We start from the raw sequence: 14,144 nt of genomic DNA, 5'->3' as shown, positions 1-14,144 counted from the left end.
CTTATCATGATATATGGGGACAGCTGCAAGCTATTGTGCCCAACACAGTATATATCATTAAAGTTTACCATCCTTTTTAGCACATGGTGGATTGTTGCCTGTTGAAGTAACATGCATATTCAAGTTAATCCTGTTTCAAAAAGTAAAACAGAACATGACATGCACTCACCTAGTCAGCAATGAACTTCAGCAATGCTTCGCTGCATTGCATACAAATGTGCTTCTGTTTCTCCTGTGAAGGTATGCTGGTGATTTTCGGGCATATCACGTATAACACAACTGTGTACACCATACGGTTACAATAATTTGAGTTGAAATAGGTACATTATTTTGTAGTTCGTTGTTTGCAGTTGTTTTTGTATCTATTAAATGATAATAAGTAGGTGATGGGTGCTTTATAGCCTATGATGACATCACATATTAGTATTCATATCTCACACTTTACAATTTTCACAACTTAAGAGCTGTAAAATTCAATGTATGAAACAAAATTAATTAATACACATTTCCCTTGTAGCTCAGTCAATGTTACTGCATTTCTTAAAAACACATTCATCTTTTCATATAGTTTTCCTGTCAGAAGTGATGTGGCATGAACAGTTGTTGTTACTGTAATGTTTCTACTGGTGCAATCTATAAAACCTGCACAAACCCTACATTAAAAGCATTGATTTGTCATGCATGACAACTTACACTTTGCTCACATAAGCTTTCTGGTAATGATTATTAAAGCTATACATTGTAATGCTCATGCAATTTTTGTACTTTATAGCTTTATTTTCCTTACAAAACATACTTTCTTTTTATCAAAGGTTCTTTGTGAAACGTACATTTGTCAGTGTTGTGTGATTTTAGTGTTGGATAGAGGCAAATCATTTTTTCCCCTAGGTGCTATACCTGAATTACTGAGTTCAATAAAAAGAAAAGAATACACATGCTTTATAGTATGATATAGAAGCAGGTGGAGACAGCAGTTAAAAGATCACACAAGGAAGCAAAAAAACAAACTTGCCAGCCTGTAACCAATAGCAACCAGTTAGAAATCTGGAATAATGCCTGTGAAATAGGAAGCCTTTACTAGTTAAAAGCTGGTGAACATTAACTATCAAAAAGTACACAGATACTGCCATTTCCATGTGTTCAATCACTTTTTTTAAGCAGGGGTTGGGGGCTAGCTGGGGAGAAATATAGGAACAGAGAAGACGTTTATGAGGACATCTGTTGCTAATGATGTCCCTGCTGTGGGCTAAGGAAATATATCCAATTTGTCAACATTAGGTCATTGTGTCATTATTATATGATGTTAATGAACATGGCACAGCAGCGTTGTAAGTATTTTGCAGAATGCGTAAAAATAGATCCTTGGTTATCTTAACATTAATTCCTATCTGAAGGTAGCTAGTGCACCTTTTAACCCCTTTTACCTAATTAAATAATACAAAGCAAATGTGGCATAGCTCTAAGTAACAGACCATTAAGCACATTTCTGTGAATAATCATCAGGGAATCTATTGAAACAATGTGTGCACATTTTATTCACATCTACAGATGTATCACAGCAGGTTGACATCCAGACCACTTCATCAATGACATCAGCGGACACACAGTAGGTCAAGGTAGCTGGTCACACAGTAGTCACAACATGGTCAGTTTCTTTTTATAGCAATGTTGTTTTTCAATTTAAGTAGCTCTCAGCAATGGTGAATGAACAATACTAAAATACTTTCCTTTGCATCGTTCAAACTATGTGGCAATAACATTTTTCAGGTTAAAACTATATATTTGAACAGGATTATTTTAAATATGTATTAACATCAAATGTAATTTTTTTTTTTTAGAGTGTTTGTATTCGGTATGAGTGGTTTGGGGTTTTGTTCCTGTAATATTGAGTTATTCTCATTTTTCTATAAATCTGCTTTTACCTCTCTTGCTTTGAGTTTGTCTGAAGAATTATTTATCATGGAACTTATGAACAGCCTTCCTTGTTCTATTTAAATCATATGACAATATGATTGGTGGGGCTGGTGTAACAGTTGCAGCTCTTCAACACGTCTGTCCATCCCAGTCACTGCCTCCTTTCACTCGACAGATCCCCTCAGCTTCCCCTTTGCCAAAAAACCACAGACATCAGGTTTGTCTGTACTCTGAGCTGGTGGAAAGAAACTTATTTAAAAGTTTACATGTCACTAAAGCATCAAAACAGGTACATACATTTGACTTTCAGATTTAAAACAGTGTTTTTCACGATAACAATATAATTACAGAGCAAAATTAAACGCATCATAACTGACCAGAGGAAGGATATCTTAGTGACTGGATATGACAGTACGAACAACTAAAGGGGGTACGAGAGTGAACTCAAATAAAATCAATAAACAGTCATATGTTACTATAGTGGCTCTCCAAAGTATTCACCCCCCTTGAACTTTTCCACATTTTATTGTGTTACAACATGGAATCAAAATTGATTTAATTAGGAGTTTTGCCACTGATCAACACAAAAAAAGTCCATAATGTCAAAGTGAAAAATAAAATCTACAAATTGTTCTAAATTAATTACAAGTACACAACAGAAAATAATTGATTGCATAAATATTCACCCCCTTGAGTCAATATTTGGTAGAGGCGCCTTTGGCAGCAATTACAGCCATGAGTCTATTTGAATAAGTCTCTACCAGGTTTGCACATCTGGACTGTAATTTTTGCCCATTCTTCTTTGCAAAATTGCTCAAGCTCCGTCAAGTTGGATGGGGACCTTTGGTGAATAGCAATTTTCAACTCTTTCCACATATTCTCAATGTCCTGGGTCACTCCAGGACATTGACCTTTTTGTTTTTAAGCCATTCCAGTGTACTTTGGCTGTATGTTTGGGGTCATTGTCCTGCCAGAAGTTGACTCCTCTCCCAAGTCCTAGGTCTCTTGCAGACTTCAGCAGGTTTTCCTCCAGGATTTCTCTATATTTTGCTGCATCCATTTTGCCCTCTATCTTCACGAGCTTTCCAGGCCCTGACGCAGAGAAACATCCCCATAGCATGATGCTGCCACCACCATGTTTCACGGTAGGGATGGTGTTCTCAGGATGATGTGCGGTGTTAGGCTTGCGCCAAATATAACGCTTAGTGTTGAGGCTAAAAAGCTCTGTTTTGGTCTCATCAGACCATAGAATCTTCTTCCACTTGGTTTCAGAGTCTCCCACATGCCTTCTGGCAAACTTTAGCCGAGATTTGATGTGAGTTTTTTTCAACAATGGCTTTCTTTTTGCCACTCTCCCATATAGACCAGTTTTGTGAAGAATCCGGGCTATTGTTGCCACATGCACAGTGTCTCCCAGCTCAGCTGTGGCAGACTGTAACTCCTTTAGAGTTGCCATAGGCCTCTTGGTGGCCTCCCTGACTAGTGCCCTTCTCGCCTGGATACTCAGTTTTTGAGGATGGCCTGTTCTAGATAGAGTCACAGTTGTGCCATATTCTCTCCATTTCTTAATAATGGACTTTGCTGTGCTCCGGGGGATACACAATGCCTTGGAAATGTTCTTATATCCTACCCGATTGGTGCTTTTGAAGAACCTTATTCTGGATTTTCTTTGAATGTTCCATCGTCTTTATGATGTAGTTTTTGTTAGGAAATGTACTAACCAACTGTGGAACGTCCCAGAGACAGGTGTGTTTTACCTGAAATCATGTGAAACACCTTAATTGCACACAGATGGACTACATTCAACTAATTATGTGACTTCTAAAGACAATTGGTTGCACCAGAGCTTATTTAGGTGTGTCATAGCAAAGGGGGTGAATACTTTTGCAATCAATTATTTTCTGTTTTATATTTGTAATTAATTTAGAACAATTTGTAGATTTTATTTTTCATTTTGACATTATGGACTTTTTTTGTGTTGATCACTGGCAAAAACTCCTAACTAAATCCATTTTGATTCCATGTTGTAACAAAATAAAATGTGGAAAAGTCCAAGGGGGATGAATACTTTTGAGAGCCACTGTATATTGTAGCATTTCACAGGAAGCAGAAAACAGAAAGATGCTGGTTCCATTTTCAAATCCTTTCTCTTTATGTTCTGGATGCTCTGTCAGCACCCAGAGCAGAGACCACAGCTCTGTCAGCAGCACAGGATTCACACACCGGAATACAGCAACCATGGCAACCAGCACAGCAACAACACCTCTGAATGGTATGGAGCGTCTTCTTATAGGCTTAGCCCGCCCACTTATGCAAACAGATTACAAGGTTTCGGACACAACCCATTGGACCAAGACCAATGGACACAGACAGACAGACAAACAACAACCAATGAGGACGCACAGATAACAACCAATGAGAACAGACCAGGTCAGACAAACAAACAGCGGGTCATGTGGTAGGGAAATACACACAAAAGGTAAAAAAGCAATGGTGGCGGAATACAGCAGGGAGGGAATAACACACACAACACTTAAACACAAACAGACAGCAGGGAATATGGTACATAAACACAAATGCATGGATCACTACAGTATAATTCATAAACCTACACATTAATAACAGTAAATTTTATAAGCTCACTTTAATTAGTGAGACGTTCTATAAACAGTTAACATAATACTTTGTTTATAAACTAACCCATTTTCTTGACTGCCCAGACTCTCCAAAAACTATAGGTACACAATGTGCCTGTGTACACTTTGTGAATAGCTTTTATTAAACAGATGCTCTTGTCTTACCAATTTAATGTCATCAGAATGGCTTTCTAAGTAATTTTCCCCTTTTTATTTAAGAACATGAAAATCATTAAATAATTCAACTTAAAGATGTATTCTTGTTTCTTATAACATTAGGTAGTTATTGCTTAGTTAACAAAATAAACAACTTTCGAAAGTTGCTGAACTGAAGTATTCAGATGGTAGATCCATCTATCCACAGATTTGTCTAACCGATTTGAATGTGTTCTGATTTCTCTATGATTGCTGGCATCACTTGTAGATAGAGTTTGCAAATCGCTTCTGCGCTCCACAGTACCATCAACACAGTCTTCATTCTCTGGTTCTAACAAAGCAGATGTGTGCTATTCATGGTTCTCATCATCATTCATGGTATTTTCCACTCCAACAACTTCATCCAGGCTAGATTCATTGCTGATATTAGATTCTGAAGCTGAAACACTTATGGATTCTGAAGGTGCATCTGCTCTACCTTGTCCATATTTTGTCGCAATGACATCTTCATTGCCAGCTGTCAATTTAGAACAGGTTAACTCTTCACCCTGATTGGTGGGCAGCTCTTCAACACTAGTAGTATCTGGTTTTCAGAACAGAATAACCACCCTCCTCGGTGGATGAACATTCAGAATCTACATTACTTTGTTCTCTAAGGGCAGATTCCTGTGGAAAGTTTTTATTTCTCCTGTAAGCTTACTGCAAATCTTGTAGATAGGAACGAACAGGTCTTTATTCCCCACTGTGTACATAGTCGATTCCCACTTGTCTGACAACTTGCGCTTTTCCTCTGCCTTATTTGCCTGAAGTACCTGATCACCAACTTCGACAGATGGTCGTTGTCTCTTCTTATTGTACTGCTAAGCTTGATGTCTGTGCTGTGTCTTAGCGGGTTTTTAAGCTTCTGTCATGACTTCCTGCAAATCTTTGCAGAGACTGGGACTTACCTATCATAATGCCTTACACTGTCATTGTGGAGGACTGTACCAAACATAATGTCAACTGGGAGGCGGGGTATCCTCCCAAACATTAAATATAATGGGCTGTTTCATGAGCTGTGCAGTTGTATGAGAAAGTTAGGGTGCTTAACATCTGAGGCTACTTGTGCTTTGCACGTTTATGTAGTGCCTGTCTCATACTCCCTAATGTTCTATTGAATCTCTCAACATAGCCGTTTCCAGCAGGGTGTTAGGGAGCTGTATGGGACTTCTTAATTCCAGCTATCTGTAGAAGGTATTTTATCAGTCTAGATTCAAAACAAGCTCCTTGATCTGAATGGTCCCTGTGGGGAAATCCATACATACTTATAAAGTGGTCCCTAACCTTCTTGGCTACTTGGTCAAAAGTCTGACCTGAACAAGCAATAACTTGGGCAAGCTTCGTAAAATGGTCAGTTATGACCAGCACATCTACACAGTTATTACCAGATCCCTCAGCTGACCAGAAGTCTAGACAGACAAACTCTAATGGGTATGTAGTTGTAATGGACTCTAAGGGAGCCTTTTCTGCAGGATCTGGGGTCTTGCTTACTACACAGTGGTGATATTTATGGACGTAGTCCTTTACATCTGTCCCTGCCCAGAAGAAAGATTGATGTGCTAAATACAGTGGCCGTGTCTGGCCTTGATGCACGGCATGATCATGCACTCCTTTCAGAACTGCTGACTGTAAAGACTAGGAACTACAAACTGAAATCTCTTGTCGTATGCCCTATCTCAAGATAATAAACAGTTTGAGATACTGCAGAAACGTTAATTTGCTTCTCCCTCAATTCTTGCTGAGAAAGCTCTGTTAAAGGGCTTACACCAGAATGAAGTAACCTCTGCATATTCTGAGCAATAACTGTTGTTCATACTGTGGCCCCCTTATCCCACTGAGTATGTGCCTCCGAGGCACATAAGACACCTGTGATGCTGTTCAAAACATGTATATCCTCTGCACTCAGATTAGATGCAGTAGGATTATTCTGTTGAACTCTTTGACTTCATGTTTATAGACAAGTGCTGAGACAGCACTGTTCTGTGAAAGACGTCTTGGACAGTAAACTTATCAACAAGCTGTTTCTCTACCATCTGGCAAGTTGAATGGTCTTGAACTTGCCAACTTGACATAATTTCCTTCACAAAGGGTCTTCTGCTTAAGCAGTCTGGAATTACATTTGTCCTCCCTGGAATATGACGTATTTTAAAATCATAAAGGGCTAATTTAGACACCCACCACTGTTCACATGCATCCAGTTTAGGCTTTGTAAACATGTAGGTCAATGAATTGTTATCCATCCATACAGTAAACTTTCTGCCTTTAAGCCAGTGGCTGTAATTGTCACATATAGTCCATTTATGGGCCAATAATTTGGTGTGCTGGATAGTGAGATTGGGACTTACTGAGTGACTTGGTGGCGAATGCTACTGGTCGAGCATTTGACTCCCCTTCCACAAACTGGCTCAAATGTGCTCCTAAGCTTAGCTGAGACACATTTACTGACAGATGGAAAGGCTTATTAACAATTGGGTGAGCAAGCGCAAGTTGTCAAAAGAATGGTTTAAGTCCTTTCAATGCCTTATCACTCCACTGTCCAGTCTGCAGGCTTCAACTTGACAGGCACCAATTTACAGTTCCAGTCCTTTCATTCACTCTTTTATGCGTACCTGATAAACCAATGTACAGTGGTTTGGCTATAGTGGAAAATGCGTTGATTAAATTACTGTAGTAATTAAATAATCTCAGAACTGACATTACTCTCTTCTGGTGGGTGTTTTGCCGTCACTAGCCATCAGGTCTTGGTTTGTCAAACTGGAAATTGCTGAAAACTTGTTGGGTCTGTTGCTGTACTACGCCACTCATTATGTGTCCAAGGAACCTGAGTGACCTTCTGAAGAATTTGACGCCAGCTTTAGGTTGTATTGCTGTATCCTTGAGAAGACCATTTTGATACTCTGGAGCGCTGTTGCTTTATTGGGAGCAGCAACCAAAAGATCATCGAGATAGCACAATAGACTGACATTATTTTCACCAAAAATTGAATACATGATCCTCATAAAGTAGTGTTCTTCAATTGGCGGCCCATAGGCCAAATCCATCCCATGACAGACTTCCGTCTGGCCCGTCAGGTGTCAGCTGGCCTTCATTCAAATGCTAGTTGCAGATACACGTGATTGAAAGGTTGCCACTATCTACATGGTATTTGTGCCCCCTAACAAACAATATTTATTGGCAACATGCCGTAATACGGGAACAAATGATCACTGCACTTTGTTTACAACTCACTCTGTATGTAAGCTACCCTCAATAAACTGTGGTTTAGTCACATACCCGGTATGCATATTTATTCCCATTCATTAGTACATCAGTATATTCCATAACCTAACAGTGAATATTTTTTTTACCGTTTACTGTTTAACTTCTCCAAATAATTACTCATCTCCTGTAACTTCTATCTTTCCTTAAGTTTGCTGTTTAAATGCTTGCTGTTCACCCTGGTTCACTTCTGCATGGGTGATAGTTTTCCGTCTATAGACAGAATTCCATCTAAATGGCCTCTTCCAGGTCCAGTCCTATGATTTGTGTACAAATGCAAAAAGGGGGTGGGGGTTTTGTCTGGTATCCGACTCACAGTATGTGCATAGTGCAGACACAGAGCGAATTGTGCCATGTTTGAAGCTCCATCACTGATCTAAAAGCATAACCATTTTTGATCAGCTAGCTTCATCTCCATCAACCACACTGGGACTCTCACACTTCAAATAAGCAGTAAAATGGTGTAGCAGGGAGGTAGGAAAGCCCTGCTGTTTAATCATATTGTTTGTTTATTTTTAGAACGGGGGTCTCCCCCACCACCCCTGTGTTATTTTGTATTTGTTTATTGTATTGTGTTTTATTTTGTTTATAGATGTCGGTGAACCGCCGTGTGTTTTGTTTGTTTATTATGTATTGTATGATGGCGTAGCTGTGTTTTAGTTTTGTTATTGTTTTGCAGCGTGGATGGGAAGCCTCATCCACATTATAAAACCCATGCAGAAGGTGGCCATCTCCTGAATTAATTAAGTGATTAATTTGTTGCTAATCGGGAGATGGTCACCTGCATAAATACCTGCAGCTCTCTGCACTCCATGTGGGTGTTTGGAAGTGGAGAACGGGAGAGTGAGAGGAGAGATTCATTTAAAAACAGCAGATATAGGAACAGTGAAGGTGATCACCCAGCTTGACCTATATTTGTATTTTGTGTTCGTGATTTATTTTTGTTTAAACCTTTTTATTTTTGTGCTCTGTGAGCAGTGTTTATTTTTGTTTAAATATTTTTATTAATTTTGAGTTATTTAATAAACGACACACGCTGCGCCTGTAAACTGTAGTTACCTGACCTGTGTGTGCTTCCTTCTGCTGGTCTGATGTCACCGCAGCACCATTTCCTGTCACAAATGGCTTGTGCTGTTATTAATGCAAATGCCATTTTCAACGAGAATGGTTGCAGAAACATGACTTTTGATGAGGATGGCAACAATATGTTTTGTCATGTTTGTGTTTCCAAAAAAAAAAAAAATAATAATAATTCACGGTTGGGTGTCAAAACTACAGGACATTGGAATGAAATGCTGTTCTTGAGAATGACGCTGATACCACACTGACGAAAATGCTCCACTGCGTAATGAAACACAGTAAGACATATTGTAAACTTATCTGTTTGCTAGACCAAAACATAGTCGTGCCTGGCTGATTAGTTATACCTGAACTGTCAAGTGGTGATTGATTAGTTCTGGACTGGAGAAAGAGAGAACAGGAAAGTAAAAAATGGAGTGACAGAGCGAGAGAATGTGAGAACTGCGTACATGTTGTTTAGTTTATAAGTGAATACTTACCGTTAAAGTGCAGTGTCAGGATGTGTGTGTGGTGAGGAAGAAACAGAATTTCAAAACAATAGTAACTGTTCACAAAATGGCTGACTTTCTTAAAGGACCCCGCTATCAACAATGTTATTAGGGACAGTCCACCGGTGAGTTGCAGTCCCAAACAAACAAAACAGTAATTCCACAGTAAGCCAACCATGTCAAGTGCTCCCTCAGTGTATGTTATTAGTATTGTTATTACTATTAGTCGTAGTAGTCATAGTCGTAGTCGTTGTAGTCGTAGTAGTATTTATTTATTTCTTAGCAGACATCTTATCCAGGGCAACTTACAAATGTTACAAAATCTCACCGTACAAAGTATTACATTACAAAATAACGGTGTAAAGTATCACATTTCAGAATATCACATTATGGATAAGAGCAGTTGTAAAGTACATTAAAATCAGTAGCAAAAAATCAAACAAAAAAAAAAAGAGCACAAATACATTTTAAAAATTGAGACTACAGTAAATAATTACTTGGAAGAGCGGGTTCGACTAAGAGCAGTTAACTTATATGAAAACTATTTGCTTATGGCTCCACAAGTGTCAGCTCCCGGGTTAGTCCTTGGCTGTAACACAGATAAACAAAACAATAACACAGCAGCATTCCGGCTGCATTCAGTTTTAGTGTAAAGGTCCACAATGATGTAGCTGAGTCCCCTTTGTCAGTGCAGTGCAACTCCACCCCATGATCAGTGCAGAGCCACGCTCTATCCAATCGCTGCCCGCACCACAGCTGATCACAATAGAGTTGTTCCACAGTCATACAGCATATGCCCTTTCCCCAAGATGCCCGAGTTCTGGTTCCGTCCCACCATCATGTTGGCCCATCAAGGAGAAGGTCTACCACCAACCTTACCTCCCACCCTTCCTGTTCTGGAGGTAGAGATTTGCAGTGCAGAATCCTTCTCTTCCTGTCACATGCACTAAAAGTCGTGTAACGAAAGCCACAGCTTATAAAAAAAATCGATTTTTTTTACTTTGATATGTTGTAAAAAAACCTGCTTGATTGTAAATTATATGAATAGTGTACGTCAATATATAATTTTTCAGTCAATCATGTGTGCCATTTTATTTATTTATTTACTGTATTTTAGCTAATAATGTTACTTTACATATCAACAATAAAAATTGAATGGTAATTTTAATTATTTTTTATCATTTTTTGGAGCATGTAAAAAGAAAAACACATTTTTAACTTTGTATCTTTGTTTTTATTTATTGTACTTCATTGGGGTTTAATATAATTTGGAAATATATGTGTGTGTTTAAAAAAAAAAAAGGGAAAGTGGCTTCAGGGTTTAAAATCTGTTGGACAGCCCGCAGGAATAGATTGGTAAGTGACAAATTGAATCTCCTCCTTGTCATAAGAGTTGAGGGAGTTTAATTATGGGAAGGCCCTGGCAAAATTCAGACATGAAAAGGAAAGAAGGATCTTCTGCACAACAGCTGAAAAAAAGTGACGTTTAATGTAGGGACACCTTGTTGCTGCCAGTTTTTTTTTTTTTTTTATCAAGGTAATAATTCTTTCTGACTGAATACTAAATGAAAACTTTGTTTTTACATTTTTATTTTTTGTTCTTCAGAAACACAAGTTCAGTAAACTCTTTAGGCTTGTATAAAGTACTGTGGTTGTGTTGAATTTTAAATCATAAAACAACATTTTGGTAGGAGGCCAAATTGACCCTCAACTAGTAAGTCCTGTAGCAAACACTGCATTTCAAAAACTGTTTGTTAACTAGCTAATGTGTGATTTATCAGGTTGGTCCATCTGGTAAAATTGACAAGTTGTAAATGAAGTAATTTCTGAATTTCAGGCTTAAATTTGCTTCTGAAAGTGGTCCAGAATGACTCAGAATGCATCTGAGATCATGTACAACCCAGGAGCTTATGCCAAGACAATGGTTTTGTCTAAGGAGTTTCAGTCAAAATGATCATTGGCTACTTTCACCCATGCTTCTGACACAGAAAATGATTCAAATGTATTTTGTGTGTGTCTGCACAAAATGGGATGTAGCTCAGTCCGTTTTTTCTTCTGCCCCCCCTTAGCCCCCTCATCAAGGAAAGTCTGCCACTGCCACTAATTGACGTATTTTCATTACTTAACGGGCATGCTTGCTGTGCAGTAATTTTCCAAAAACAAAGACGTGCGAGCGTCAACATTTCAGACAAAAAAAAGGAAATTAGATGTCCATTTTAATATCATAGTGTTAATAAAATTATGATTAATAGTATGCAGTTGTAATAGCATTACAGGGATAAATATATTTGCTTTGTATTTTTATTATTACATAAATAATAATAAATAAAATAATTGTGCCCCCCCCCCCAAGGTTTGGACATTGCCTCATGTGGACCTCCAGTGAATGTAGTTGAATACCACTGTCTTATAGGAACTTAATGAGTTGCAGAGACCTTGGGGAAGTCTGTATTGTATTCAAATGACCCCATAGGAGTGGTACAGGCAGTATATTTCCTATCCTCTTCATGGAAAGAGATATTGTAAAAGCCTGAAGTGAGATCCATTGAACTGAACAGCATGTTGCCACCTAGAGCAGCTAAAGTATCAGCTTGGTGTGGTAGTGGGTGTGCATCTTTCACTGTCCTCTTATTCAGTTCCCTAAAATCAGTACAGATTCTGAGTTCACCAGACTTTTTCCAGACCAGTACCAAAGGAGATGCCCATTCACTGCAAGAATTTATTAATTTACCCTTCTCTTCCATCTTCTTTAGAACAAATTTTAAAGCTTGGTAATCAGCAGGGGGCACTATATGACAAGGCACAATAAATGGTCTGTCATCCCGCAGGTGAATGCGATGAACAAATTATACAGTTTCACCACAATCCAATCTACGTTTGTACTGGCTAATCAGGACAGCTACAGTAGCGCTGACTTCCATTCGTCGGACACCTCACACACATTCATATCAAGGTCATCCAGTCCCATCCCAGCTAACAGGTCTTTATACGTCACAGGTGTGTCATCAATATCAAGGAAGTGCTAATGTTGTTGTACTACAATCCTATTATCCAATTTAGTGTGTGTGTATTGGTGCTGTCACAGATCCCATTGGTTTGATTTTTCTCCCCTTCTTGTACAGTCATGTCAAGGTCCATTAATGCTACACATGGGTAGACATCTGCTGATTTGGCATTTCTTTTTAGAGTTATGGAACTGTCTAGAAGATTTTTTTTAACTTGACAGGGATCCACTTGACACCATACAGTGGGAATACAGATCTGCCTACTAGAGTGTTATGGGGTCTGGCTTTGGAATTGGTAGGCTGTATTAACACAGTGCTCCCCATGGATAGCTCTGGAGTTTTCCCCACATGTTCATAACGAGGTTACAAAGATACTGCTTGTTGAAGTTTTACTGTCCCCACTTTGTCAGGTATGGAGTGTCCTCTCCATCTTTTCAAACTGGCCAACATGTCTAGAAATGCTTAATTTTCATCTGAGTTCCCAGTCTGGCCTGTTTGCAGTAATTCCCAGCTCCCCATTCTCTTTAAAGGGACCCAGTAGATATTTGATAACATTGGTACTAATAACTAAATCTTCTTGCTGGCTCAGAAAAACTAACATGGAGCAGATTACACTTATATATGTTTATTCTAACTCATACACTGCTGTAGATTGTACTTGCAAGCCACCACAGCCTACTAGAGCTAGATTTTGAACCTTTTGTAAGACATTAGGTAAGACACCCCTCAACAACAGTTTCTGTTGAACTTGTTCACTTATAGTACATGCCATTGAACCGCTGTCTGGTAAGGCTTTTAAGATCAAAGTCCCTTCTAATGTGACAGATGTGTAGAATAAGCTGTCACTTTGTAAAAATCCGTTCCAGTAGCTTTGTTAGGAATCCATTGCTGTGCTGTCACGCTGAGGAACACTGGGAGAAACTGCCTTTGATGCACTGCTCTGAAAACGTATCTGCAGACATTGTCTCAAGATGATAACTGTCCTTTGTTAGTTGTGGTTTAATTGCAGAGGATATTTGGGATTTATTAAGTCCTGAAATGGGAGCAGTTTAGGATCTTTACTCCCTCTGGTGATCATCAAGCAGCTTTTGAATCTCTTTCGTGGTCCATGTATGAGCAGGTCTGAATTTGAAAATGCCTTTTAATGCAGGGTCAGGGCAGTGGCACACAAACATCATTGCCAGCTCATATTCTAAATTCTTTACTTTCTTGCCATGCTTTTGTAACTGTTCATCTACCAATTCTGCAGCTTTATTTCATCTAATCCAATAATCTTCATTTGCAAGAGGCAGATTTAAATCACATTCTGCCAAGGGGGTGGATTACAGCCACTTTCCAAAATGCAGCCATAGAATATCAAAAAATGGATCAGAGTTCTTCTGTGCATCTACATCACAGTCCTATTTTCACAACATCTTTATTACTCTAGACAAAATCACTTCAGACTGTTCATGGAGGTACACACACATCAACTCCTCTCAGTCATGTATTTTGTATTCATCAGACTGCACACCTCTAAATAAAGGTGATACTTTAAAGTCAGGCCAAACCAGTAAGTTAATCTTAGA

Source organism: Polyodon spathula, chromosome 1 (genome assembly GCF_017654505.1).
Source record: "Polyodon spathula isolate WHYD16114869_AA chromosome 1, ASM1765450v1, whole genome shotgun sequence".
NCBI classification, from domain to species: Eukaryota; Metazoa; Chordata; class Actinopteri; order Acipenseriformes; family Polyodontidae; genus Polyodon; species Polyodon spathula.
This window is presented reverse-complemented; position numbering follows the sequence as displayed.